The sequence below is a fragment of the Dreissena polymorpha genome, chromosome 6 (assembly GCF_020536995.1).
Source record: "Dreissena polymorpha isolate Duluth1 chromosome 6, UMN_Dpol_1.0, whole genome shotgun sequence".
Classification (NCBI taxonomy): domain Eukaryota; kingdom Metazoa; phylum Mollusca; class Bivalvia; order Myida; family Dreissenidae; genus Dreissena; species Dreissena polymorpha.
Window position 1 is genome coordinate 8,342,226 of NC_068360.1, and position 26,031 is coordinate 8,368,256.

The 26,031-nt window shown below is 34.7% G+C and overlaps 1 protein-coding gene across 2 annotated transcripts in view; it reads right to left on the reverse strand.

Annotated features, from left to right (window-relative positions):
• LOC127833649 (transmembrane protein 164-like) overlaps nt 1–21,550 on the reverse strand; it is a 64,746-nt gene extending 43,196 nt beyond the window's left edge. Inside the window, exon 1 of one of the 2 annotated variants that reach the window (XM_052359042.1) lies at nt 21,269–21,550. The gene's annotated coding sequence lies outside the window, so the exon portion shown is untranslated. The remainder of the gene's footprint in view (nt 1–21,268) is intronic. The other variant, XM_052359039.1, reaches the window with a different exon arrangement.
• Between the last annotated feature and the right edge of the window lie 4,481 nt (nt 21,551–26,031).

Consider the following 26,031-nt stretch of genomic DNA (forward strand, 5'->3'; position numbering starts at 1 on the left):
TTATGGACTTGTTTAACACCATATTACACTTGTAAAGGGGTTGATGCCATTTAGTTATTCTGCAAATGCAAAAAATATACAATTAAAGAGAACATCAGCTATTTATAACGGGTAAATCGGTACATTAAACACGCTCTCAAACGCTTGCGCGCTTACAGAAATCGAACCCGTTATTACGTGTAATGGTGGTATTTGCAATAAATTAACACTTCACCGGTATTTACCCGTGTTATTAACAAAATTATTACCGAAACATTCCCCCCTACCCGTGTATTTGACACGAAATAGCGATTTATAATATAAAAGTGATATTAATAATAATAAACATTGCTTATGGGACATTTATCAATCACTATAATTTAAAGCGCAAAAACAACACAGTAAGTTTGGACATTGTCTGATATAAATTAGCGTTGTACGAAATGGAATACGGTCAGGCTATTATAAATTAATAAGGCTACCAATATCAGACGCTCGCGCAGGTACCGACTTACCCGAAGTTACCGCATTTATTGGTTAACCAATATCAGTAATAATAACTCTTTTACAATAGCATTTATCGATACGTCTTTATTAAAATAATAACAAAATGGTTTTCACTTGTTTCTGATACATACAGAAACGCGATTTTTACCGGGGATTTCGTAAAGTTACACGAATTGGGTACCAAAATTCTCAATTATTTTACATGCACACGTGACATAATACATACTTAATAATGCTTAGTTATTGCTTATATGACATTTCAAGTTTGTGAAATAAATTAATGTTCTATAAAGGGGATCTCGGTAATTCTTGAAGCTTCCACTCGCTCTTGTCAAGACCGCATTGCCGTGTTGGAAATGGTATAAATTTAATTCATCTAACTTATCTTTCTGGATACCAAATGTCAGAGTTGCATTAACCCTTTTTCCACCGTTTTTGCCATATTTCATTTACGTTTTTTAATCCGAACAAAATAAACGAAACTCGTTTAAAAAATGAGATCTAGGCATTCGAGCTCCTAGTGTGGATAAAAAGCGTTTATTGGTGACACCACATGACTGCAAATGTGTAGATACCGTTAATAAGATAATATATCACATGTCACCTTCAAATAACATGTATGATGTCAATTAAGTGCATTACTATCAGAGTAATGAAACACAGCACGAATTAGGCTTCATGCTGGGTTTTATTTCTCTTTAAGTAATGCAGATGAACCTCTCTTCTGTATATTAATGACCTAGTAACTGATAAAACTATTTTTAAAAAACGTAAAATATTATGTGATAATCAGATCGATAACATAAACTATTTAAACCTGCTAGTATATCCGATAAAAATATATTATAATTGTCTTTGACAGTGTTGACGTTCAGTTGTTCGTGGTGACAACCGCATGCATTTATTCATCTCTTACACTTCTCAAGATCTCTTTTCGGCTTTGGAAACGATATAAATTCAATGTCACCAACTAATCTTTCAGGATATCGATTGTCCAAGTTACATAATCCCCATTGACACCGTTTAACCATTTTTAATCGTTTTTTTAAAGAGGAAAACAAAAGAAACTCGTTGGAATAAAAGTGAACCTAAACATGTAGCTTGTCTAGAAAATGGCGGACAGGTCGTTGCTTACGAGTGCGCCCGATTAATCGATCGCTGATTGGTGGATCAATTCTAGTGGGCGGAGCGATCATAGATAAGGCGTCATGACAATTGGTGAGAATAATCGCCAAAATAAAAAGCTAATCTCATCCAGAAATATAGGTAGTGCTCCAGCTAGGCCTAAATGGAAGGGCGCCCCGCCCTGCCCTCCCAAAACCATGCCCTGCCCTCCCAAAACCATGCCCTGCCCTTCCTATGCCCCGCCCTGCCCTTTTGTGTAAAGTCATTGTAATTATATTTTTTAAATCACTTATAACATTATCATTAATGTATTCTTCATTGTAGACATTTTATTTGCATGGTTTAATAATAATGGAAATAATACATTCTAACAATTATTAATAACATTATAATAAATATGCAAAAGGGAGCATTCTTAATACGACAGCGCGCTCAAAAGTGCCCTTTTGAAAAAATTATGCGTGTTGAAACTGCCCTTTTGACAAAATAGCCCCCCCCCTGACCTTTTCAAATCCTGGAGCACTGATATGTCAGTTTTTAACAAATTGTCAAAAACTCATTGAAAAATAGTTTTTTGGCAATAATAACACTATATGTAACAAAAGCTTGTATTAAAAACTAATTGAAATGATATCTGTTGCCTGAGTATTAAGTGCATATAATGTGGACTTTTTCATGCACACACATCTAAACTAAAACATCTGTCACAGGTGGCTCACATAAAATTTCAGGCTTTATATCACAAATTACATTAAAATTACATTTTTCTTGCAGATTGCTTAATAATCCTTCAAAACAAGATCTTCATGTACATGTATATATTTGTTGAAAATCTGATATTAATGTTAAAATTTATCACAATAGACGGCAGACCGCAGGCTTACGTTCAGTAGCCAAATCCTGACACAGATACCAGTTTTGGAATAAAAGTAATTTAAGAAAAAATCTTTTTGCTATTGACATTGGTAATTTGAACTGAAACTTGATATATTGCAAACACATGCATAACCAAATAATTAATTTAATGAGACCATTAATAACTCAATAGTGTATGATATATTGATTTCAATAACATGTGTTTGAGCCTAACTAAGCCTAAACAAACATGTATGCTGTGACATCAGAGATAATCTTTTACAATAGTTTTTTTTGTATCTGCAACAAAAGGCTAATAAGCAATCTGAAAACAATCAATGCCCTTGACCCTAGTTTGTATATGCACTCACTGTGGTGACCTGATATGCTCTAGTTATATACCAAATGAGATTCCTTGTAGACCAGATTAGCACACTCAGTCAACAATAATGATGTCAAAAATGAAATTCCCAACTTGCGGTTTCAGAGCAGTCCCCTTTAAGGCAAGGCTAGTTTCTGGCTCAGAGGCAAGAATCAAACAATCTTTGTAGAGAATGAATGTACTAAGCCCCAGATCCTTGCAATTTCAGAGTTTTTTTCCTAAAAATGCTATAAAAATCATGTGACACCTTTTTCATATTTTGAACATTTCAGGACATTCAAAACTGATGATGGTCTCATCACGACGTGTCCAATACAGTCCACGTTCAAGCATAAAATACAATGATCAATATCCCACATGTGGAGAAGCTCAAGGAAAGAAACTGGTTGGCTACTGGTACATGCAACAATCTTCAGCACGCCACTTTGGTTTTCCGACCAAAGAGTAATGCCCCCAGTATGAGATACATAATTATAATGTATGTACAATTTTTTATGGAATTTCCTGAAAATAATGCAATCTCCCCAAAATTCTGAATGTTTTGTGGATAACTTCTTCGCAACAAGACTTGCAGTTTGAAATATACACATTTCTGTTGCAAACATTTCATTATGACATTGACAGAAAAAAGTACCCATTATACTAACTTTGACAAGGACTTTTCTAAAAATATTGATGGAACATTTATTTTTGTTAACTGTTCCTTTTGTTGTGATTTTGTACTTATTACTAGTATATACAACATGAAGTGGAGTAATTAAAAACTTAATTGATAATAAATTTAATGAAGCTACTTTCGGTAACATAATCATATACAATTCAGTCTGTAAAAGCCTGCTGAACATACATGTATGCATACAGAACAATGCATACAGAACAATGATAAATTATGCCTGGACATAATTTTCCTATCACTAGACTGTTAATGATCAACAAAGCTTGATGTCTTTGTTTGATTTTTCAACGAAAAAGGGTATCCTTACATGAGAATAACATCAGATCTGATATCTTACACCACAGACAGCCTCACTGGAGTCAGACCTCGTACAACGGAGCCTTGGTATCTACGTGTTTTTTTTAAGCTCTTGGAATCAAGAAAACACTTCATTTTGAACAACTCATTTGAAATGCCAAACAACTAATTAAATCTGGTGCTGGACAATTAAAATTGTAATGCTTTAAGTCTTTAGAATAAACAGTCCTTGGAAAACTGGATTATAGCACCCAAATATTAACTTAGTGCCACACAACTGATTTTAACATGGCAGTAAATTATAATAATGCTGGAAAACTGACTAGTATAGTACCAGACAGTTAAATCTTAATAAGTGCAGAACAAATAACTCCGTGCTGGACAACAAACAATCAGTAAATAACAATAGTCTAACAGTTCCAGAAAACTGACTTCTACTACAAATTTCTGGTAATTTTTGTCACAGTGGCACATAACTTACCTGTAGTGCAAGACAACTGACTCAAAGTGTTGGACAAAAGACACAAGGACTTTATACTGTAGTCCTTGCATGTATTCTCCATCTCACTCAGTATGTCATTTAGCACATTCAAAATATTATTTATTAAATACAGTTGTACAATAGCATCATAATAAAATTATACAGCAGTGGTCTTTGAAATTATTAAGAATATCATGCTCACATATTGAATGTGACATCAATTCTGTATGTTATTAAAAATGTTGTTGCCGTAACAAACACTTAAATTTGCTTGTCTTAATGAAGATTAACAAGGGCTGTTTGTAAAACATGCATGCCCCCCATATGGGCTGTTCGTTGTAGTGGCAGCCATTGTGTGAATACGTTTTTTGTTACTGTGACCTTGACCTTTGACCCATTGACCTGAAAATCAATAGGGGTCATCTGCGAGTCATGATCAATCTACCCATGCAGTTTCATGATCCTAGGAGTATGCGTTCTTGAGTGATCATCCGAAAATCATTTTACTGTTTTGGGTGACCGTGACCTTGACCTTTGACCTTGTGAACTCAAAATCAATAGGGGTCATCTGCCAGTCATGATCAATCTACCTATGAAGTTTCATGATCCTAGGCGTATGCGTTCTTGAGTTATCATTCAAAAACCATTTTACTATTTCAGGTCACCGTGACCTTGACTTTTGACCTAGTGACCTCAAAATCAATAGGGGTCATCTGCGAGTCATGATCTATCTAACCATGAAGTTTCATGATCCTAGGCGTATGCCTTCTTGAGTTATCATTCAAAAACCATTTTACTATTTCAGGTCACCGTGACCTTGACCTTTGACCTAGTGACCTCAAAATCAATAGGGGTCATCTGCGAGTCATGATCTATCTAACCATGAAGTTTCATGATCCTAGGCGTATGCGTTCTTGAGTTATCATCCGGAAACCATTTTACTAGTTCGGGTCACCATGACCTTGACCTTTGACCTAGTGACCTCAAAATCAATAGGGGTCATCTGCCAGTCATGATCAATCTACCTACATTGTATGAAGTTTCATGATCCTAGGCATATGCGTTCTTGAGTTATCATCCGGAAACCATTTTACTATTTCGGGTCACCGTGACCTTGACCTTTGACCTAATAGTGACCTCAAAATCAATAGGGGTCATCCGCGCGTCATAATCTACCTATGAAGTTTCATGATCCTAGGCATATGCGTTCTTGATTTATCATCCGGAAACCATTTTACCGTTTCGGGTCACCGTGACCTTGACCTTTGACCTAGTGATCACAAAATCAATAGGGGTCATCTGCGAGTCATGATCAATGTACCTATGAAGTTTCATGATCCTAGCCCTAAGCGTTCTTGATTTATCATCCGGAAATCACCTGGTGGCAGACCGACCGACATGTGCAAAGCAAAACCCACTCTTCTTCGAAGGGGGGCATAAATATTCAAATACCTGGAATCCATGTGATTAAGCATTTTAGTGCTAAGTCCCAATTTTGTCTGGACTACAAAATCATGTTCAATTAAAGTTTATTATAAATTACTGCTGGGCACATAAAAAAAATTCATGTTTGTGGCCCGCCAGGCATGTAAATTATTGAAGCCAATTGACAGTTTATAAAAAAAATTGTAAGTTTTTCTAGATATTAGCAAATCTATTTTTCAATTTTGCGAACAAACACCTTGCCGGAAGTTGTAAACCAATGAAATTCAATTGGTTTAACAACACGCACCTGCTTGTGAACTTCATTGTTATTGTTTTTTAAAGATGCATTTCGGTCACATTCAGTTCTTATTGACGGTTTCTCTAGAAATTAATGGAGTAAATGCATTTTGAATCAATTATTTCAATCAATTAATACGCTTCCGTTTTCGTCAATGTCAACAAATGTCATTGTCGAAATAGAGGCTGTGCAATATCTAAGGTATGTTGACGGGGCTAAGCCCGGTAAAGCACATCCAAAATAGAAAATTGACAATGATTTAGAGAAAAAGGAAGCCAAGAAACGGTACGAGGACACCAGAGAACGCTCTTTTCAAGAGCACTGGTGTAATGATCGACCGTCGTTATTCTAGTGACTGACTAGATGTCATTGTATTCACTACTATTAAAACAAATGTTTTGCTTTACTATGTGTAGCATTTAAGTGCTAAAATGTTGTAATTTGTTATATAGTTTTGGTTATAAAAGTTCGGGCATGTAAAAAATATGTTGGGCATTAAAAAATTCTTAAGTAATGCCCGACTGGCATGTAACTTTTCAAAGCTAATTTCGAAGACTGATGAATGGATTTAAGTTTTATTTATAAAATTATTATTATATTAATCATACAATATCATATACAAGTGAAATATTATTTGTAATAAACCAATATTTTTTCAATATTTATCATTTTGATTTAATTATTATTTCATTTTTTATTACTTCTAATTTGATCTATTTATTTCATTCAAACTACCCACATTATACACTACGCGACCCGTGATTTTTGCAGCGATTCTCGCATCACCGCAATCGATGCAACGTGACAAATTGCGGTGATTCCGAGCGACAAGAAAATTTGGGTGATGTCTCGGCGACCCTCTCGCGATGTATCCCGCTGTTACGCAATCAGCGCGAATCACCGCGAACCGCCGTGGTTCTCCTTTTTAAGAGATTTACATTAAGGGTTACACTACATTACATGTACATGTAACATATATGTATACACTTACATTATACATTGCAATAATAAAGCTTTTGTTGTTGCAATGTATGCAATGGGCGTATTAGCTAAAATACTCCCGTTCCGACATGAACTTGATGAAGTAATGTCGGAAGCTTTAACGGCTCCAAATTAATATAACAGCGCAGAAGAATGATCATGCAAAAATTATTTAACATAACATGTAAACATTATTTAACTAATTGCATTAGCAGAATCTTTATTAAAACTTACAATCAATTATATTCCAGGCCCGAATACACTACCACTGTTCAAATTCCATATTGTTGCAATATACATGTAGCGTAGCACTGTGTAAATTGAAAGTTGCATAGTGTTTCGTCATTGGTCGGTTATAAATACCTTGTTTCTCTACATGGTATTTGATTTCAACAAAACTAATAATTTGGTAATTTACGAGAAATATGATATAAGTTTTCCATTTAAACTTTGATCTTACCGTGTGTGTTAATTGACGTTATTAATTATGTTAATACTTAGTTTTGCATTTCATTAAGAATTATAACATGTAGATCTAGCCCTTTTGTTAACAGTGTTTAGCAAAATATTCGCGCCTTAAGACACGGGAAATTGTTTAAGTAACACTTTCATTTAAAGGTTAAATGCAATCAGTAGATTACATCTAATTATTTGGACTAAAATATGCTATACTTATTTATTTTCTAATTCAGGCTCCAATGCGGATAACTCGTGTTACTCGCGTTACTTTCCGAGCGTTGTACATACATTCACAATGCTTGATAAGCCGGAAATCGGAAATACGTACATTACTGTTCTATTTTTAAGTACATGTTATTATGACATCGTGGTAAATAATTTTTTGTTATTACATCATTGCCTTTATATTAAAGCTGTTAAACATTGTGTTTGTTTTGCTGGAAAAAAAAACACGAGTATATCAACGTAGCACTTAGCGTTCGCAGAGTTCAATAAATTTATGATGATGTATAATGTACATGCATTTCTCTGGGTTTTCACGCCAAAAACAAAAAACCCTCAACATTTGATTATTTAGTGTGTACTGTCCAGCGGGTGATAGTGTTTGTTCAAGTGTCTAATTGGCACTCTTTGTACGTGTTCAAACTGTGAAAAGATGTGACAATCACAGAAACAACAGGATGGCGCTGCCAATTAAGTGCGATAATGGATCAAAGGGCATTGACAAAAATAACAGTTTGGATATATTTTTCGGCGTTTACTCAGATGGTCTCTCACAACAAAAAAACTATACAAGTCAAGGTATTATGTTTTACTTCTATCAGTAACGATACGGATACGGCGTGTTTGATTTGAATTGACTTAACAAGAAATATCAAATTGTTGGCGATATAACTGTTTTAAAAATACCAAAGAAACATTTAACAGAAATCAACAGAATTCAATTATCTCTGCGCTACGCAGTTTGTATAAAAAATCAATACTTGCACACTCGTATACCTTGACCTTATGTACATTGCCGCATAATTTTCGCGCTCTTTTGTCGGGAAATATACATGATGACTATATTGAAAGCATTTGTAAACGTCGTGTTAACATTAAAACATCGGAAGTGTGTTTCGGATTATCAATTTTTATTCTCATTTGGGAATTTAACGGAACCTTTATACTTATGGTATATTTGTTTTGAATTGTATATTAAGTTGTTACAACGCTTTACGTGTGAAAAAAATGTTTTGATAATATTATGCATTAATAGCACAATTTCCAGAAGAAAAACGTTTTTTACATGAAGGCGTATGACGCAATGAAACGTTTTTTTGTAAGATCGTATTGTATCAATCTTAATTTAAATACGCTCGTCCAATGAAAGCTGTGTCCCACATTATGCGCTGTACTCTTTACACTTCTGAAAAATGGCGTAGTCATATGGTTGTTTTAATGAAATTCTCAAACATATTTACCGACATAAATGTTCAAGATTATTTTTTTGATGTTGTATTATGGGATAATTGTGAACATTAGAAGCGTTATGTACATGTATAAAGTTATCGATACGATTCGGTTTCTATGCATGAATTGGCGAGTCATCGTTGTCACTGCGATCACGGCGAATTGCGGCGAATCGCAGCGAATCACCAAAACATTGAGGGGATTTAGCGCAAAGATTATCTTGCTCTCGCGCGACGTCGGAGTGACGAGTCACGTGAAATCGCGGTGATTTTCCACCCAAAAAGCAAAATGCCTGCCTTGACTTCGCAAATTAGGCAAAAATCACGGGTCGCGTAGTGTATATATAAAGGCCCATTAGAATAAAAACCTTTGTCATTTTCAATATATGTAACAATAATAGTGCAGACGTTTCCATCCCAAAATCACAACAGTTTGGTGGGAAACGTCTGGGGAGGAAATGTCTTTGGAGGAAACGGTTTGGGGTTTCCATATTTAGTTTTGTACACCATTAATGTTGTCCCATAATGGAGTTTCAAGTAGCAAAATTCTGTATTTCTCATTTGGTGTTTTCCCCAAATTTATTTTAAAAAGCACTGCATAAGCAGATAGTACAAATAGATGTACACAGATAGGACTTTTGACAATATTTAATATGGCATTATCAAATTGTTCAAAACAACTTATTTAGATTTAAATAAATGTAGTTTATGTGATGCAAGCCAAATTAATGGCCTTTGGGTAATTATGGATAATAATGGTATTACGTTTAAACGTTTAATTGGTGGCTTTTCGTGTTTTGCTCAAAAACGTTTACAAACACAGTAAACGTTTAAACGACAGTCAATATCAACATAATCCATTTTAGTTCATTAAGTTACGATGTTGCAAAACTTATTTAAAGCTGCTGTAAGACTTGTATTTGTATCACGTGCGCCAGATGGACCTTATTCACAATACCGTAAACATAACAATACACCATGTACGACCTAGACGTCTTGAATATTTAATGCGCGTCAGCACGAAGTGCTCAGGAAAATTTTCCCGCTATTTGTTGCATGATCATGCCCCGAATCATCTTGAACAGGGTTGCCACCAACCTGATAAAGTAACATTCCCTGACTTTTCCCTGACAAAATCTTGGTTTTCACTGACTAACTTCGCAACATATTCAGCCCCCTCCTCCCCATACAGCCGACCAAATCCGCCCATATAATGTTATTTTATTCTTTAACATAAAATATTTAACAAATAACAAAGCAGTACTATTTGTACACTAAACTATGCATGATGCAAGGCTATATAGTAAATACCACAAAACCAAAGATAAACAAGGGCTGTTTGTAAAACATGCATGCCCCCCATATGGGCTGTCCCTTGTAGTGGCAGCCATTGTGTGAATACGTTTTTTGTCACTGTGACCTTGACCTTTGACCTAGTGACCTGAAAATCAATAGGGGTCATCTGTGAGTCACGATCAATGTACCTATGAAGTGTCATGATCCTAGGCAAAAGCTTTCTTGAGTTATCATCCGAAAATCATTTTACTATTTCGGGTCACCGTGACCTTGACCTTTGACCGTGTGACCTCAAAATCAATAGGGGTCATCTGCGAGTCATGATCAATCTACCTGTAAAGTTTCATGATCCTAGGCATATGCGTTCTTGAGTTATCATCCGAAAACCTGATTTTACTATTTTGGGTCACCCCAGGGCCCTCACACTACTTTGGGGGAAGGGGTCCGCAGCCCTTAGGAGGGGGAATTTCGAGGCGTTTCCCTTTTTGGGGGAATTTTTTACTTACTCTCTCATTATTTCATTTGTACATGTTTGCACTCTAGTCATTGCATTTTTCATTATAACGTATGTTTGAAAAGATTAAATTGAAATAGAATTGAGATATAATAATCATGAGACACATCTTTTTAGGGGGAATTTTTCCCCCCAAAAGGGGAAAAAAGTATACTTTTCAGGTGGGGGACTGCCGCTGAAATTTGGCGGCAGATTTGATAGATTGAGGGCCCTGCACCGTGACCTTGACTTTTGACCTAGTGACCTCAAAATCAATAGGGGTCATCTGCGAGTCATGATCAATCTACCCATGAAGTTTCATGATCCTAGGCGTATGCATTCTTGAGTTATCATCCGGAAACCATTTTACTATTTCGGGTCACTGTGACCTTGACCTTTGACCTAGTGAACTCAAAATCAATATGGGTCATCTGCGAGTCATGATCAATCTACCCATGAAGTTTCATGATCCTAGGCGTATGCGTTCTTGAGTTATCATTCAAAAACCATTTTACTATTTCGGGTCACCGTGATCTTGACCTTTGACCTGGTGACCTCAAAATCAATAGGGGTCATCTGCGAGTCATGATCAATGTACCTATAAAGTTTCATGATCCTAGGCCCAAGCGTTCTTGAGTTATCGTCTGACAACCACCTGGTGGACGGACCAACAGACCGACCGACCGACATGAGCAAAGCAATATACCCCCTCTTCTTCGAAGGGGGGCATAAAAAAGTTATGCATGTACAACAACCACATAATAATAATGATTAGAGCTTGTTTTCCCATGTTTCCTAGCGTAAAGGAACCACCACCACATATACATGTAAGACAGCGTGTTTTGTTTTCATTTTTAGAGTTTTTGCCAACCCATGATGAAAACTCTGGGTCTTTAAGCCAACAATCATTAAATAATGTCTGTTTACTCATGCTGGTAATATGTTTATCTAAAATGTAAAAATGTATGTGTACATTGTTTTAAATCTGAAATTAGAAGAGAAAATCAATTTGTGTTCTGTGATATATTGTAGGTTAATACATGAAAATCATGCAGTTAGGAGCAGAAGCAGGTCTTCTTGATAACTGAAATAAAAAACCAAAGTTAGTATAGCTCTTTCATGCTGTCATCTCCATTGATCCTGCAAAGCATAAAACATAGAATTAATCAGCTCTGGGGGCAAGGGTTGCTAATTAAGCCTTTCAGCCTTCAAGGATACAAACAATTAATCAAAGATAAAAAATTGATAAATTTACATTTTTGAACATGCTTTACACATTGTTATGTTTTATGTACATAGAAATAGTCAAAACATTTAAATAAAAAATATACTGTTGAATCTGCTAAAACAAATGATACCTGAAGACTGCCATAGCCACTAAATAACTTATGCATTGACCCAAAAATTTATTTTTCCCTGACTTTTCTGAAATTTCAATTTTCACTGACCATTTTTTTAAATTCTCTGACTTTTCACTGACCTTGAAAAAAAATCAAATTTCCCTGACTTTTCAAGTTAAGTGGCAACCCTGTTGAACATTCAACGCACGTCAGCACGAAGTGCATGAGGAAATTTACCCACCGTTTATCGGCATTCATTTTTAATTTAATGAACATATACTCGTTTTGATGAACATCTTGTTAAGTAAAACAATAAAAATTTACACAGGTGTACTCTTATTGAAGAAATGTGGGTTTGATATTTATTCGTCTTTGTTACAAAATATTACAGCATGTAAGTAGAAAGGCAGTGGCTAGTCGTACAGCCCCGTACGGCTAGACAATAAGCTAGCCGTTACGGCCCCGAACAGCTAGACAATATGCTAACCATACGGCTCTGTAAGTATGGCCTTTCCTATGGAGATCATCTAATTGTACGGCTGTTATAACACATAAATATATTGATTAATTATTGATCTACATGCAGATTCCGAAATTTCTAGCCTTTAAACTAGCTTGTGTAGTCGTTGTCACGGAATCTGCATTCTTTTTTATGTTTCATCGTGGTTGGAAATCCGATTCGTAATTAGTATATAAAGGGTGTAAACAAGGGAGATATAAAAATGCAAACTTATTTCGCCTAACATCAATTTCAGCAATCAATAGAAATCACAGTTATGGAGTATATAAATACGCATTGTCTGTAACTCAATTTCTAGGAACTTACTTTGACAGCTGCCTGCCGTCATTTAATTTCATAATATCGATGCCAAAACTCATTGAAACAGTTTTTCACACCTTACTTAGGATTGTCGACTAATTAAAGAATCCAATAAGTAACCGTATTACATGAAAGGAAGCCGTAACAGATAAAGATTGTTTAAACTTTTTTGAGCATAAACAAACTTATAATTATTACTGATTAAAAGCACTGAATGACAATTCTATACTTTATAAGCCGTACGGCTAGACAATCTCCATAGAAAAGGCTATACGTACAGAGCCGTATGGCTAGCCTCTTGTCTAGCCGTTACGGGGCCGTACGACTAGCCACTGCCAAGTAGAAAACGTGTAACACAATGGTTTGACAACAACGAGAACAGTTGGTTTAATATGATGTCATTGCGTGAATGGGTTATGAACTGAATGTAACTTCCAGAAATAATTACTACTTTCAGCTTGGAAATGCGATGACACTGATGCTTTTAAAACGGACATATGGATACCGTTTAAACGGTAACGTTTTGTTTATTTCATTTCGTTTAAAAGTTTAGAAAAATCTGTAAACGCGATACCATTAATCAGAGCTCCAGATGAGGGTCGTATTTTTGTTATTACGAATTATTTTCAAGTCTGTTACGTATTTATTTTAAAATCTTGTCGTACCATTAAGAATTACAAAATCAAGTTACGAATATTATTTTTACATCGGTTCGTATCGATTTTTATTGAGTTCTTTTCGCGTATTAAAGATCTTTTCGGTGCTTATATACAATGGTTATCAGGTTTGTTTAACAAAGCGCATATTTTCCAATAAAAGCAACGTGTTCAGTCTACAGGGGTTTTTTCCCACTTTTTGGGAAGATAGCCCATGGCTTTGGAATTGGGAATTTTATCGGCATTTTCATGAAATTGGGAAAATATATTCAGTAGCCTTTTTTCCCACATGAAAAGTCCACTGATTAGGGAAATACTAAATTTGATTTAACTCTTTATAATCATTTAAATTTGAGATACACACAAGACTTGTTTAAAAAAAAAAAAAAAAATTTTTTTTTTTTTTTTATTGGGAAATTTTTGCCACATTTTGGGAAAAAAGTATACTTTTTGGGATTGGGAAATCAGGCCAAAAAAAACCCTGATCTATATGTCAAAAAACAATGGCAGCGCCCAGAGAGCGTCCTAAAAAACTGCAAAGCGTGCAAAAACACGCTTTTAACATATTGTACGCAAAGTTAGCCGAAGGTGAATGTTAAGAAAGACATTATAGAAAAGATCTTATACAATGTTGTATGTTCAGTTGCCGAAACAGTCGGAAAAGCTAAAAAAAACGCGACACGACGGGTCCAAACTTAATAAAAAAAACATTGAACGAGTGGAAGGGACAATATCCGTGGCCAATCGTTGAAAAGATTGAAGGGGAGACCCATTTCAATTGTGAAATATGTAAAAATTCATCAAAGGCATGCAATCTAAGCACAGTTTGGGCAATTTATTATGAAGGTATTTGAAAAAAATAAAATTGTATAATACTGAATAGACACTGTTGAACTCGTTTAAATTAAGTTGCTAGTATTTTTATTTTGATTTTTTTGCATGAAAATAACCATTATTATTTATTTTTAGGTCATTTAGAAAAGTTAAGAATTATTTTCCAAAACTTAGTAGTAATGTTAAGAATACAATTTTAGAGTTAAGAATTATTTTTGAAAATCTGGTAGTAACGTTGAGAATTTCACAAAACCTTATCTGGAGCTCTGATTAATTATTGATGTTATGGACTTTGGTATGGATGAAATCCAACAAATAATTTGTTTCTATTCAATGTTGATATTTGAACAGGCACCAAGTCTGTATCCTCCAATTACCTTGAGTCGAGCGGTTAAGGAAACAACTAAAATAATTTCTGAATTAATTCAAACAATGCCGCAATAAACAATGTACCTTTAAAGATTTATTTCATTCCCGTTCAACCAGGTCAATGTCAAAATTGGTTATTTACAGCCTGTTTAACCACGCAAAGCCAATAGTTCTATACACACCCGCAAATGACATACACTATGTGCGTTGTTTACCTTGAGTCCAGAGGTCACATCCGAAAAGCGAGAGTACTTGATTGCAATAGGCAGGAGGTCAAGAAATTTTCGAAAAGTCGATTCACTGAACAAATTTAGAGAAACTGAAAGTTTAACTTAACTTATTCCATATCTTATATTTACCATTTAACAAGTTTCTGTTTTATCGGTCGATCTTCTATTGAGCAACATTGACACGAAAAAGTGCTCAAGAGTTGCAAAAGAAATAACGTTCGCAATTTGCTCAAATAAAATTTTGACATATATATGTTACTATTAAAAGATTTGATAAAATTATCATCCAAATCGGACTGAGCTTACCGACTGAACATGTGTATATCGTCATGTAATCTATTTTCGCGATGTGCATTCACAGATTGTTCCATGCAACATTTTCTGGGAATCGTGAACAAATTAAAGAATTTTCATTCAAAGAAATCAAATACATGAATTTGTTGTGTTTAAACTCTAAGGCAGTGGTCTGCATTTTATGTGCAAGTTTAATGAAGAGAACCGAAAATATACAAGAAATAGGCATACATTTGGATTGTTTTAGTTGAAGTAAGATTTTTTAATACAATTAATCTGGTTTTTTTCCTTATATTAGTCGTGTCTGTAATTATTTTCAAGCGTAGTAATATTAGTAAAACAAAATACTCGGAGCGCATGCGTGTGACGTCATCACGATAGCCGCGTTCTTAATGTAAACAAAGTGATCAAAATTAGGTTATGCTCGAATTAAGGGAATCGTATGACATGACTGTAACTTGTCATTGAATATTCCATATAAACGGACTCCCAGAGCCTTTGATAATTTTTGCTATGGTGGCTCTGGCAGTCCATATGCACCTCTTCATAAACATGGGTGCAGTTCAGCGCAGCGAATCCGTGCGCTTCACTAAACAGACGTCGTTCGAGACAAATTGAGGAAAATAATGAATAAACTTCATAAACATGTTAAATTTACCTGAATGGCAACCTACGGATGTTATCCTTTGCATGCACTTCTTTAAAAACACGACGATGTTTCAACACACTTTTCTCGCTGACATGTTTATATTTAAATTTGAAACAGTGTTTTCTGTATCGAATACCACATAGTTATCGACTTAACTGGTGTACTGCGACCTAACGAATATTGGGTCAACTTTCCAATATGGCGGATACAGCGTACAAACCAAAACCTAAGTCAATACAAGAGCACCGCCTTGCGGGTGCAGACCGCTCATCTATTTTCTTTTCAAAGGTGAAGGGACTCTCATTTTCAATCACAAAGAAGGGAGGGGTGGAGTGATGAGGGGTTTATAGTGTGGGGTTGTGGGCATTTATTACATTATCTTCCAAAAAAGCGAAAAAAAAAAAAAAAAAAAATAGGGGGCGGGGGGAGGGGGGGGGTGGGGGGTGGCGGGGGCGATGGGGGGGGGGGGGGTATTTTTTGGGTGCGATGGTTGGACGGTATTTCAAACATAACCTTTTTAAAAAAAAAAATTGGTGGGGGGGTTATTTTGTGATGGGGGTGGTGGTAATTTGTGAGATGAGATTAAAAAAAAAAAAAAAAAAAAAATCAAAAATAAATTGGGGGGGGGGGTGGTGGGTGGGGTGGGGGTATAGTGTGAGGGTGTGGTGGTCATTTGTGAGATGATCTTAAAAAAAAAAAAAAAAATTAGGGGGGGGGGGGGGCGGAGGGGGGGAGGGGGGGAGGGCACGGGGGATGGTTTGGGTGGAGTCTATTGTGGTATGTCAGGTAAGAGTAGTTTCGTCAAAGTATCAATCAAATCTAATCATAAATAAAGAAGTTATGGCAATTTTAGCAAAATTTAATAATTTGACCTTGAGAGTCAAGGTCATTCAAAGGTCAAGGTAAAATTCAACTTGCCAGGTACAGTAACCTCATGATAGCATGAAAGTATTTGAAGTTTGAAAGCAATAGCCTTGATACTTAACAAGTAAAGTGGATCGAAACACAAAATTTAACCATATATTAAAAGTTACTAAGTCAAAAAAGGGCCATAATTCCATAACAATGACAACCAGAGTTATGCAACTTGTCCTTTTACTGTACCCTTAGTTTGTGAGTGTTCCAAGTATGAAAGCAATATCTATGATACTTTAGGGGTAGAGTGGACCAAAACATAAATCTTAACCAAATTTCTAAGTATAAAGGGCCCATAATTCCGTCCAAATGCCAGTCAGAGTTACATAACTTTGCCTGCACGGTCCCCTTATGATAGTTCATAAGTGTTGCAAGTATGAAAGCAATAGCTTTGATACTGTAGGAATAAAGTGGACCTAAACACAAAACTTAATCAAATTTTCAATTTTCTAAGTATAAAAAGGGCACATAATTCTGTCAAAATGCCAGTCAGAGTTACATTACTTTGCCTGCACAGTCCCCTTATGATAGTTAGTAAGTGTTGCAAGTATGAAAGCAATAGCTTTGATGCTTAAGGAATAAAATGGACCTAAACACAAAACTTAACCAAAATTTTCAATTTTTTAAGTATAAAAAGGGCACATAATTCTGTCAAAATGCACGCCAGAGTTATCTAACTTTGCCTGCCCAGTCCCCTCATGATAGTTAGTAAGTGTACCAAGTTTGAATGCAATAGCATTGATACTTACTGAGAAAAGTGGACCTAAACGCAAAACTTAACCAAAATTTTCAATTTTCTAAGTATAAAAAGGGCACATAATTCTGTCAAAATGCACGCCAGAGTTATCTAACTTTGCCTGCCCAGTCCCCTCATGATAGTAAGTAAGTGTACCAAGTTTGAATGCAATAGCATTGATACTTTCTGAGAAAAGTGGACCTAAACGCAAAACTTAACCGGACGCCAACGCCGACGCCAAGGTGATGACAATAGCTCATAATTTTTTTTCAAAAAATAGATGAGCTAAAAATCACTTATTTCTTGCTTTAATGGTACCATTTGTATGAGTTCGTGGTTTAGATAGGTAAACTTTAATAAGTTCTTGCAGTTTCAGTGTTCCTTAACCCTTGCATTGTTGATAACATTTTGCACCCATGGACAAGAGAGAGCGCATTTCAACTCTAAGCAGCCCATTGGGCTATAAAGCTTAGAGTTGATTTATTGCAACTAGTCATTGAACTGCAAACAAAGGACCTATTATTTGGAATAACCATAAGGTTTATTAATGATTGTAACTACCATAAAAACCCAGTCATAAGTCTACCTGCTCATAAGTCGGGGGGGGGGGGTGGGGGGTAAAAAAATACGAAAATTGGAGATTTTGAATATGTCTAAGTCATTAGTCGAGTCAGAAATTGTCCGTCCATGAATTTCATAAACAGACGCCATTTTAAATGTACACAAAGTTTTTATTCTATACATAGACCATGACATCATTATAGCCCTGTGCGACGTAGACATAGCGGACACGTGTATTATGTACTTTGTGTAATATAATCAATACGATATATATTTAGGAAATCTTAAATAATAGATAAAAATATAGACAAGCAAATCATTATGAACCACATAAAAACAAAATCAACAACATAGGAAACCAAGACGTATATACATGTACATCGTAATTTACACAACAACGACATACGAAACACAAAACTTGCGTTCAGCAGCAGTATTATTATTTGATTGCTCTGCAAATTCTATCACGCGTATTTTAAACGCATTGTCATTCACATGGCGTTTGCGTTTTCCTGGCATTTTCACAAATCAAATGTGTTAGTCAAATTAATAAATTATTATAAAGTTTGCACTAAATTGTCCACGCGAGTATTAATCCACAAACTTATAACCCGATGACGCACTGTGATCACTGTAATAAAATCTTTGCACTTTTTATCTATCAAAACAATTGATTACTTCCTCGGTAAAACACGTTTTTATTACAATGATTGACAGAACCAATAGACCGCTAACTCCACCTTTGTTCTACATAACAGTTTAAAAGGCGGAGCTATGCACGTGCTCAAACATAATTGGACGATTACCAGTGAATAACAAACTTACGATTGGTTAAACATGTCGCTTCACAAATTAAAGGAATCTTATTTTATCGGCGAGAAGGGTGATGCTTTATGGCTTCTTGACAGGAAGCGGCTTTCCTTATATGACGTCAAACTGTCAATTCACACAGGTTGCCAATTATCGCTCGACTTTAAAAATGACCTGATCTTTTGTTTACGCGTTCAGTTATAAAAAACACCTGCTAACATGAAAACTTCGGATTAAATTATGAAAATAAAAACAATGGAAATGTTGCAAACTGTGGTTATATTAATTGGTAAGTACCAGTCAAAAGACGACATTTCATGTGTCGTAAATCAACGATTTTTTTATACAACAACAACAACAATTGCCGCGGGGATCAATCTTCGTCGAATTTTTTTCGTGGTCAACCTCATAAGTCGATACTGTATTTTTAATCAAATTTTGGAGGTAAAAAATCTCGACTTATGACTGGGTTTTTACGGTATTACAAAAATGTCTTTATTTCGATATACGGGTAAGAACCATGCGAAGAACAAATCTAGTCTAATAACGCAAAATAATATATTTTACATGACTGTATAGCTAAAGAAACTTCAGCGTACGGTTTATATAGTATCGACATACCTGTACGCTGAAGCCAAACCCGTATCGAAAGTCAACCAGAGTCGTAACATATTTATGTCACGCTATAAATCAAAGAAAGCTCATTTTCTTGGATACATTTCTACATATATTGGCGAATTAATATAATTTACTGCATCGGGGAATCCTTTAAGGTTCAAATGTTTCAAATGCATCTTACAATAGATGAAAATAACTCTCATCAGCCTGAAATTCACAATTTTGACGCCATTGTCGCTTTGTCATGTGATGAGTTTTCATTTGGATACTTTCGGATTGACCTTGACATTTTTTGCTGAAAATTGTAAACATTACTTTCGTTTTCTAAAATCTATTATTTGTGAATAACAACTTACGTCTGGTGGATTATAAGACTGACTTCAGTGTGAATCAGGTAATTTTAAATAATATTTACTTTGAGTTTGTATTTACACTACAATTTGTTTACAAAACAAGCCAAAATAATCTAAAATACAGCAGTGTTTTTTTCACCTATAGGGGAATGGTGGCGGGGCCCGTCCAAACTCCAAAGGGGAAAAACGCGTCGTTTTTTAGGGAAAGGGGAAAATTAAGAAGTCATTCTTTTATATGTAATGATATTTATTATATGAATACAAATGTATGTATGAATGTAATATTCACAGCTGAATGTCTCTGTTCTTTTTCTTAAATATATATCAATGATTTGTTCAACATTAGTTTCAGTCAGTTCAGCCTTCATGCACAGTATCAGTTTTCCAAGCCAATTAGAGTCTAATTGGGATTTTTTAATCAATTAAATGGCAAATGTGTGCATTTTTTATCAATAAAATGGGCCAAATTGGAATGTTTTTATCAACAAATATTGACACAATATGGATACATCAGGTCTTTTCTTGGCCATTTTGGAAAAAAAATTAATTCATGAAGTCCACTGATTTGGGAAAACCTTATTTAATATAACTCTTTATAAAAATAAAAAATCATATTAATTATAGTTATATACCTTGTTATTTGTTTTTAAAATGAATTTGAGATATATCTATCATGAGGCAGTTGTTTCTAAAAAAAAAAAAAAAAAAAATTTTTTTTTTTACTTTTGGAGGGGATTTTTTTCAAAAAAATTGGGGGAAAATATATACTATTTTTTGGAGGGAAATGGGGCCGAAAATCGGCTCCGAAATTGCCATAAAAAAACACTGTACATGGAAATCGGTCCCGAAATTGCCATAAAAAAACACCGTACAGGGAAATGTCATTCTGAATTTGAAAACACTTGAGCACATGGTATGTTACTAAAAATAGAAATAACATCATATGACCATGAACTCGCGGGAGATTCCCATTTCAAGAAAGTCTGTCACATCGCTGTTTTTCTTGATATGTAAGAGCAGAAAAGATAAATTTTAAATGTTTAAGATAGTATTTTGTGAAAGAATATATCAGTTAACTGTGAAAAATGTCGATCTTTCCGATCAAGTGGTTGATTAGGGCCAATTACTGCATTTAAAAGCTGTTTTTTTACTGGTCTTTGTTAACTGTCAACTTTTCGGGAATTTCTGGTTGACTTTCCTAATGGGGTTGGTCCATAACTATAAAGTCGCGCAAGTCAAAATTCATAATAAAGGGACATTTAAAGTTAAGGTAGCCAGAACTATATATATATATATATATATAAAGTCGCGCCAGTCAAAAACATATCAAAGTACATTTAAAGTAAAGGTAGCCAGAACTAATAACGCACAAGTATACCTTGTCTTGGGTGAGCTGACAGTTCAATGATTTTTGACGTTTCGGGTCGCTTGAAGTTGACCTGATTCCACCAGCTTCCGCAGGATGTAAAAAATGGTTCTCAAACAAAATAAGATTTGGGACATTAAATTTTCTTTGAAATGCTTAAATTTATATAAATGAAACGATTACGTATTTTTAATATGCTCAAATACAGCGGAACTATGCCGATCTTTTGCAAGCATAGCCACCGGCGAAAAGTGGCACCATACTAAATGGTTACGTTACATTGTGTACGCAACGGCACAATATTATAAGGTTAATATACAGTAATATACTTGTAACCGCGTCGAGTTATTACTAGTCTGGTACCCGGTTATCGACGGGGTAAGCTTTCCAGATCACGTCAACCACATCCATCATAACTTAAAACAGATATGTAAAAATGCTCAACAGAACTTATAAATTGGAATCCATCTCTTGTCACATAATCCCAAGTTTCGTTCCCACCATTTACAATAGCTATAGCTACTTGCGTATCACACTGGATATGGTATTTACAAAAACAGACATTCAGTATTTTTAATTTTTAAATCCAATACAAATAATATTTCTAAGATGAAATTGCTAGTGGCGAATGGGGGTAGAGATAATCGTCGACTTTTCATTTGAATAATAAGTCAAATATGTTCATTTGATCATTAATTTAATACTCAGCAAATAATGTATAACATTTGTGTCTACAGATCAATGTTTACAGTTACTGTAACTTCGTTTAATTGTTCGGTGAAGACGTCGTGCCACAGAACTCTTCAATATTTTGCTCTAGTGAAAATTTAAGTTTTGAGTAATTTACTCGTAATGAAAAAAAACGACAAAAAAGGATTGATGTTTTTTATTCTATGGTGTAAGAAAGTAGGTAAAGTCTGAGGTTTGACTTGCTTCTCAACTGGTACACGTCTCAGCGTGTTTTCTCATTGATCATTCCAAGTAAGTGACTTCATAATGAAACGTTTTGGTGGGTTTGTGTTTGTTATTTACATTTTTTATGGGAAGGTTCTGGAGTGGCGCGAATTTCAACCGGAGTAGCTCACATTGTTTTGCTCTGACCGTTCAAGAGCGGTTACACATTTTTGATTATTTTTATGTCAAGTATTGTTGGTTTGTATTGTCCTGAAATTGAATAAAATAACAATTTGTCACGTGCATTTAATCAAACACTAGCAAAAGGTTACAAGTAATCATCTGCTGATCATGTTTTTAAAGTAATTGTTTTCTATCGAATCCAATACATGTATCTGAATCAAAACAATGAATACATCTGTGTTGACATGTTCGTCATTATTTTCGTCATTCAAAATCGCGCAGTCGGTTAATCATATTAGACTGGTACACAAATTTTGTTCATATTTTTTTTCATTTTATTTATATATAAAGATTAGTTTTTGCCTGTTGTATTCGAACTCTAACAGTCATTTATACAGGCACTATGGGCTGACGCAAACACATATTTATATTTAATGCGTTTAAATGAAACCACTACAATAGTTCATTTCTTAACAATAAAAATATCGTTATTTTGTAAGCTTAAAAGTCAACAAACTCAGATTTAAAATCATGTCCATTAGTAACCTGAAGATTTATTTTAGAGATCAGCAGAGCGAAGTTTCCAGCTGCCTGGTTTCTGGCTCATTATGATATCTGGTAGTATAACTTCTACATTCAAATTTCATTGGATTGTAGAGCATAAACAATATATATATATGATTTTGATATAAAACCGAGTTGTTTCCATATGTCACCAAAATGATGTATGTATGGTTTACAATAGACAAATACAAATGCAACCGCAAGTTTTATACACACCGCAACAACGGTCTCATATTGAAAAATACCCCGTAACTGGCTAATCTCTTAGTATATAATTATTATATAACAAAATGGTGTCAATTCATTAATTAATTCTATACTAAGCGTGGGATAAATACTATTCAAATATATTCGTTGGGTATTGTTGAAAATTTTCCCACGCTTTGACCAATATTGGGAATTTCCTCGTTTTTGCCAACGACAAGATTACGCCGAAGATGTGAATTTTGAGAACGCATTGACGTACCTAACACGGTCCGTATTCCGATGAGCTCTTTTAAAGCGAGATTATACGATTTTTATTTGTGTCAAATTGTAATACATTAATAAAAATATGTTACAATAACACAAAATAGGCAAGACAAATTATAAATTGAAGACGAGTTTCATAAAATGCAGCTAAGACAAATTAATAAGCACCCCGAGCCGATTGTGACGAAAATATTTCGTACATATTTTCCCACTATAATCGAAGCATTCGTCTTTTTATTAGGATCGGAGTTAGTGTTCGTGTGTGGTATGCATAGATCGAGATATCGTTGCAGAAATTTAAAATAAACCGTTAAAGGGATCTTTTCACGCTTTGGTAAATTGACAAAATTGAAAAAAGTTCTTTCAGATTCGCAAATTTTCGTTTTAGTTATGATATTTGTGAGGAAACAGTAAGACTGAACATTTACCATGGTCTAATATAGCCATTATATGCATCTTTTGACGATTTTAAAACCTAAAAATTATAAAGCGTTGCAACGCGAAACGATTGAATAATTTGGCGAGTTCTGTTTTTGTCGTTAAATTTTGTGAAACTACGAAGATTGCTTATATAAGGTATTTAATACGTCAAGTATGTGTACTCGGCGAAATAGCTCAGTTGGCTAAAGCGTTTTTACTTCAGGACTCTGGCAGGACTCCAGGGGTCACTGGTTCGAAACCTGCTCCGGGCAATGTTCTTTTCCTTTTTTTAATTTTATTCTTTATTTTTTACTGGAGCTTTTACGACCCAATGTTTACATTTATCAATATAAAGCATTTGATGAATAAGTTAAAAAATGCCAAAATCTGTGAAAAGGCCCCTTTAAACAACTAAATTTAGATTCACATCTTACATGCAATATATACATGCTGGCGAATTCGACTGAACAGACATTTTCGATTTCAGAATTAAATATCTGGCTTAATTCTCATTTTTCGACACATGTTCTTCTTATCTTTTATTTTAATTTATAATAAAATATATGTATTATATGTTTTTTACACATTTTATATAAATTCATATTTGACAAAATCGTATAATCTCGCTTTAAAGGGGCTTTTTCACAGATTTTGGCATGCATTGAAGTTTGTCTTTAAATGCTTTATATTGATAAATGTAAACATTGGATGTAAAAAATATCCAGTAAAAAATTAAGATTGCAATTACAAAAAAAAGAAAAAAAAGTAGCCCACATCAGGGCTCGAACCACTGACCCCTGGAGTCCTGGAGTAAAAGTCTACCCATTTAGACCACCCGGCCATACGTGCTCGTACAAAGAAGGATGTATTTTATACTTTATATAAGCAATCCTCGTAGTTTCACAAAATAAAACGACAACAACAGAACTCTCCAAATTATTTAATCGTGTCGCGTTGCAACGCTTTATAATTTTCAGGTTTTTACATCGTCAAAAGATGCATATAAGGGCTATTTTAGAGCATGGTAAATGTTCAGTATTACTGTCTCCTCACAGATATCATAACTAAAACGAACATTTGCGAATCTGAAACATTTTTTTATTTTGTCAATTTACCAAAACGTGAAAAGGCCCATTTAAATCGTGTTATTTTGTTTGATTCGTTTACTATTTTGGAATGTTTCAATCGATGAAGATTATTAACAATGCAAAACTGACTGCCAATGGTATTCTGTGTACTATCTCGTTAATTGTGTAGCCTTATACAGTGAACCCGCGTTTATCCGGACACGTCCATTCCGGCAGAAATTTCCGGATTAACGAATCTTCCGGATTATCGAACCAGTGCCGTTTCAAGAGCTAAAAATTTACCTTATGACATAATCCTGATGTTTATGTACATTTACATACTTATTTCGCTTCAAGAATGATATTTTCTTGTTACGCAGACATTTATTAAGTTTAAAAAAAACAAATGTTGTTAAACAATGCAAATACAAAACCGCGTAACCGAATTTAGTACATGTACACACATGACGTAAAGCTTCGAGAATTTTACAATCACACAATAAGCGTAAATAGCTAAGTATTGAATCGATATTTCGTTGTTGTATACACTTTCCATGAGGACTGCGTGTATCTCGTGTGATACTGCCGCAGTGAAAAGAAGTTGCCATGGGTGGCACGCGAGGTGTTAGCTGGTTAAAAAAATAAAACATAAAACTGCGATACTGTTTTAATATCTTTATTCATAACCGGTCTCATACGAAAGAATGTTGAAATGATTAAAATAGCAACATGTTACGTTCGATGCGTTTTAAATGGATTGTTTAAATAATCCTAGCACAACTTTTCACGCATAACTTGAAAGTTCATTTCGCAAAAAAAAATATGTGCGAAGTATGACAGTATAAGTTGGAATGATTTTTCAACGCAAAACATCATCTTTTTTATTTTGGTAAACATGCAAAACTGTAAACGCAAACTGTTAATTTTTCTGAATTAGCACGTCATTTAAAGTGTTTAACAATTGTGTAATGACGATCCGATTGTAATCAGCGTCATACTTGGTCGCGTGTTTAGCTCATTAAAGACATTTAAGAAAATTAAACTTCTCTCCAGAAAGCCATACTGGGTGGTAAAAACACGCCATACAAACAAGCGTAATAAATATTCATGAAATCACATTTGTATATCATGCAAAACTTCATGCTCTGGTAAAATCTGAAGTATTATACCGTAAAT